The sequence below is a fragment of the Vanellus vanellus genome, assembly GCF_965231255.1.
Source record: "Vanellus vanellus genome assembly, chromosome: 24".
Classification (NCBI taxonomy): Eukaryota; Metazoa; Chordata; class Aves; order Charadriiformes; family Charadriidae; genus Vanellus; species Vanellus vanellus.
The window spans coordinates 868,905-874,590 of NC_138929.1; positions in this window are offsets into that span (position 1 = coordinate 868,905).

The following is a 5,686-nucleotide window of genomic DNA, read 5'->3' on the forward strand; positions in this document are numbered from 1 at the left end:
AACTAAATCAATGTCTTCATTTCTTTTTTTTCTCTCTTGCAGAGGAGACTGTTGTGCTGAGTAGTGTCACATCATCTGATCTCTTTGGGAGTCAAGGAGACTTTACCTGGGTTCTGTTGTCAAGAATGCCTCTTCTTGTTTCCCCATCTTTTTTTTTTCTTTGGTCTGTATTGTGTTTTCCCTTCAGCTAGTCACTAGTGTATTGGGGCAGTTGTGTCACAGCAAATACTTTTTCAGTTGGTGGTGATGGATGATGGTATAAGGTCTCTGATGTGTTGTAGGGAAGCTGTTTGTTTTACAGCTTCACAAACACACTCATCAAACCAAGGCATCCATTCAACAGAGCTCTTTGACTCTGCGTAAGAAGTAAAGGTCAGTGTACTTCAAATGCCAGAATGGTCCTTCTAACCCAGGCTGACTCCAGAGCTGACCCTGCTTTGAGCTGTAGGTTGGACTTGGTCCTCCTGAGGCCTCTTCTCACCTGAGCTATCCTGGGATCCTATGATCTGCTGCGTTTTAACTGAGAAGTTCATGGCAGCTACTGTGGAAAATGCTTTGAAGTGGCAGTAGATTGTCCTTCACTTGACAAGTTTGGCCAGGAACCAACTGTGTTTCCATCCTACAGCCTTCAAAGGAAGGGGCAAGGCAGTTTATACTGACTGGATCTGAAGGGTTGTGATAGTGCGGGGACAGTATGGAACTCGCAGAATGACCAACAGATCATCACAGGCAGGTTAGAAACTGTTAATTCTGTCTGCCCTTATCCTAAATCTTGTGCAGCAGTGGATACACATTAAGAGCAGACTGGAAAAGGCATTTTGTGCTGCTGATGTGAATCTACCATTGTGTGTGGTGGCTGCAAGATTTGGGGCCTGAAGTCATAAGAAAATTGCAGTTCAGTCTTACCTAATGAATCATGAACAGAGAGAGCAGTGTCTGGAGTGAATCAGTAGAAGGGAACGTTATCCTATAGCTTGTATTTGGTACAGAGAAAGGGACTTGGTGTTTTGCCTGCACCCCCTCTGTTTTTCTTCAGGGTGCATCTGTTACTCTCATCAGCCCTGGTTGGTACTGCAGGTGCTAAGCATGACTGAAAATAAGATTATCCATGACAGATGAAAGTCCTAACCTGCCTTATTCTTAGGAAATGGCAAGGATTCTGCTCCTCTAGTTCTGTGGTGACCTGCGGTCTGTGCTCCTGCTCAGTGTTTGCAGAACAGATGCAAACAGTTACTGGAGTCTGCTCTGATTATGTCTCTGGTTGATGAGGGACCTGCATGAGCACATACAGTTCGGAATTGCTGATGCCCTATGGATTTTTTTTCCTGCTGATCTTTTAGCTTAACAGTTCAGCAGACTGAAGCAATTGTTTTGTGCTGCCTATCCCATGAGAAAGGCAGGGTTGGAGCAGCGGAAAAACTGAGTGAGGGGCATGATTAAAGACTCACTAATGATTAGGAAATGTCTCAGTGAACCATGGGCAGATAAGGGCAGAACAGCCTCATTCCTGCTGTTTTGTTGCCATGACACAAGGATTTTGTCGTTTTTCATCTACTGCTATTGTAATAATCCTTTAGGTTTTCTCTCTTTACCCCAGTAGTGTTATTGCAAAAATGAGGTTATGAAATTGGGAGAGAAACTAGGGGAGCAGCAGAATGTACTGGCACAAAGGCGGCCAGTAAAGTTTCTGAGAGATGAGCAACTTAGCAGTGCTGCACCTTGTGGGAATGCCCTTGAGATTTGTGTCCCTCAGGTTTAAGCGATCCCATGTACGTCACCATTATTCCCATGTTTGTTTTTTTTCTTCCCAGGACTCTTTTTAATAAGACCTGAGGGATGTCCTGGGTCCAGTTTCCTGCAATTGCAGACAATTACCTCTTGGTCATTGGTATAACTAGCATCAGCTTTATTGTTTTAATTTGTTCATGTGGACTGAAGATCTGTAATATCGTTCAGGGGCTCTGTGTCACCCTGGAGAAATGAAAAACACTTAAATGTGGGTCGTGGTTTTTTTTTTTTTACATTAAGAAATACATTTGCTGTTTTCTTTTATCCATTTGCTTGTACCGCAGTGAAATGTGACACTTTTTCTCTGGGACTGGCCTTTAGCAATTATAGAGTAGGCAGTTGATGGATTTCTAAGAGGTTTGAAAGTAAGGGCATGGCGGCTTCCTACCAGGCAAAATAAATAGCTGCACGTAACTTGGGAGCAGGATTTTCTCTCAGAAATAGCACTGCTTTAAAGAAAAAATCGTAATGGAAAGTTTTCAGCACTACAGTACAGATGACTTATTGTAGCATGTGTGCACGCAGCTGTGAAGACAAGGTAGCAGAGTGGTGTTTGTGGGAACTGAGTATGTCTGCGTGTGCTTGCAGAATAAGGTTGGGGTTTTGTTTGTTTGGGGTTTTTCTCCCCTTACAGCACTGCCAACTACTAGCCCAATGAACAGCCTCTTCTATAGGTTTGGAAACTTGTCCCGTGTAGCTAGTCTGTGGCTGGTTGACTGTATTTTAAAGCTGTAAGCTTTTGGTCAGAGAAGCTGGCGTACTCTTTTTTTTGACAATACTTATCTGATGCACAGACAGTGCCTCGTAATAAGGAAAAAAGCTGCCTCAGAATGATACTGTGAAACTTGTCCACAGTTAGCAGAGGATAGATGCAAACCAGTTCTGCAAACCCGCTTGAGATTGTTCTTAGTCTGATGTGGCAAACTTTAGTTGGTTTCTAGTAGTTAAACCATTCTGTCTCTGGCAGCTTCCTTTTGCTAATAAAGATTAAGCAGTCAAAGCAACTCTGCTAATCTTTGAATTTTTAATGCAGATTACAACACTGCTTACACTCCTACAGTTTTGTGGCATTTGCAGGCAAAGATGGGCAGAGAGTTGCAGTCGGCAAATACCCAGCAAGAAGCACAAGAAGCCGTGTCTGCATCCCATTGACCACACAGTTCCTCTGCCAGCCCCCTTACGATGTGCTTGGCCACTGCTGCGTACCTGTTGCAGATTGCTTCCCCTTGAGACTGTTACACGCTTTGCCCCCCTTTGCCTGCCTTTACTTCCAATCAAAATTCCTACCCTTCTAGAAAGCTATGGTGGCTTAACACCAAGAAGAGATGACCACTTGCCCAACTTCAGTGTCCATGCTTAGCTTGCAGCCAGAATTGCAGCCTACTGAGAAGGTTATGCAGTGAGCCTTCCAACTCCTAACATGTTTGAGGTTAATCCACTGGTCCCCAGCGTTTCCCCTTCACTGACTCTGCTTCCTCTTCCAATACATGCTGCTGTTATTTGTTTCCTGATGGTTGTGTATAAATCATCGCCTTGAGATAAAGACATTATCTCAATGTCACTCCATCTTTTGTAATTAGCAGCACCCAATGGAAGTTCTAGATTGCTTCTAAAGTTACTGCAGAACGGCTGCTTGTAGCGGCTGCTTGTAGCCCCAGGACTTGACACAATTCAATGGCTCTCTGTTTTTCTGAGCCAACTCTATTCCCACAGCATCTCTGAATACTTATTTTTAGGAATGCCTCTTGGACAGCAAATGACACTAACACAGCCACCTCAGCGTAGCGTTTGTGTGGGCTGTTGTGTTAAAGGGGGCTGGAAGGGGGGTTGGAATGGTAGGATGTGTGTCTTGCTTCACAGGGCCAGACAAACAAAATGTGCTTGGTCTCCTTTGGCTTGTTCACAAGAGCTCCCCTCTCCTGAGGCTGTGGTGACTTCAGCACTGGGGTAATAAAAACAAAGCAGGGTTATTTTTAGCAGACTAAATATGAGGTGCAAGTGTTTATGGTGACAAGAATAGGTTTTTGATTCTATGAAGAAAGATAGGGTGCTTCAGAAACATTGCCTGATGCTGTTTTGAAATGGGATTAAATTGGAAGCCGCACTGCAATCATGTTGGAGTTTTACATGATAGTGTTCCTGCTTTCAGAGAATTATTTTTTTTTAACGTTTTTTGTCCTTTCTGTAGCTTCTCCTTTTCTATTTTAACACTTGAATTGCATTTGAAAAGATGTTAGCAGTGGATTTGACTGCCAGTTCTTAAGTCTAGTTAACAGCTTTCAATTGTGATACATACTTAGTCCAACCTGTTTCACTCTAGAGACACACAGAGGATGCAACCTGCCTCCTACTACTTTTTTCTGTAGAATAAATGTTTGGTCTATTTGGGGGGAGGTGGGGCATGACAGGACAACACCAAACCTCTTTCTTCCTGCTCTAGGGAAAAAGGTCTTTATTTCTAATGATGGCTAATTATTCCCTGGCATGTTCTGTGCTTGCTTATAGGATGAATAACCCAGTTGATTTCTAACAGTTATTACCCAGAAGGTAGCACAAGAAGTTAACTGTGGAATTTAAAACTGTTTCCCTCTGTGGGTCTTAAGCAGGGCATCTATTTTGTGTTGGCAGGGGTGGTCAGTCAGTCTTACCGAGTTGTTCAAACACTTCACTGTCCAGATACTCAGATGCAATTGGAGCTCTCTTCTGTGTTGGTGCCTTTCTGCTTTGCAGCTCTCCCAGAAACCATCCTAAGTGTGCTTTTTGTGTTTTCTGCCACACTGGCTGTGCTTGGGGAAGGGTGACGCGACCTCCAGTCACTCAGAATGCAGCATGAGCCACTGCCTGAGCTTCTCTGTCAGCAGTCTGACCCCTCACAAAAATCAAAACCGCTTGTTGACCTCTGGCTGATCACAAGACTCAGTTCTGATGTTTGACACATGGAGACAGGTTAACTGGGATGAAGTATTCTTTTAAATAAATGTTTACTGCAGCTACAAATAAATGCATCTTTGACACCTATGACTTTGATGCATATCAGAAAGAAAAGTTACAGCCTTGAGATCAGAAATCACTTACTTGTGTCAGTTTAGAGTATACTCTTTAAAAGAAAAAGCCTTCTTCAGGAAAGATGTGAAATTAGGAATTATATTTTTTTATTTTTCTCAAAAATACCCCAAAGTGTCTTACCTTAATCTTCTTTGTTGTCTTGAGCATCTTATTCTGTAGGGTGTGAGCCTGTTTCCAAGACATCTAGGTTCTGAAACAAAAAAATAAAATAAAACAAGGATGTAAGTGTGTTCTCATTCTGATAATGCTGGCAACTTTCTTTTCCCTTTAGAAAAAGGTATGGGGGATTGCTAATTTGCCTGCAGTCAAGCTCAGACTGGAAATGTGGCATGCCATAAGAAAACAAGTGGGAGGGAGGGTTTTCCTCTCCTGTTGCCTTGACAGTCCCTGGTACTGAACAAGAAGAAATGGTAGGTGCATTATGTAGATCCCACAACAGCAAACCTGGGCTGCTGTGTAGTTTGAGACAAGTTGCCCTATCTGAACGCTCCCCTAGGTGGGGATGTGTGTGCTCAGAGCTGGCAGGTTTGGTAAAGGCACAGTCCTTTGGTAAAGGACAAGCCACGAAGATTACGCCCTTCCCTGCAGGCAAGTCTGGACCCAAATAGTGTTCAGGGCAGTGGAATGGGGTAGAAGTTTTGAGTAACCTGAATAGTTCTTATCAGGTGAGTTTTATAGCCTTATTCATAATAGGGAAACACATCCCCAGCTCTGTATTTGCTTTGCTTTTGCATTGAGCTAGGTGATTGGGAGTTTTCTGTGAGAACTGGACTCTGTTCCTGACTGCTTGCTTTTTTTTCTTGCTTTTTTTTTTAATTCAGATTAGGTAGCC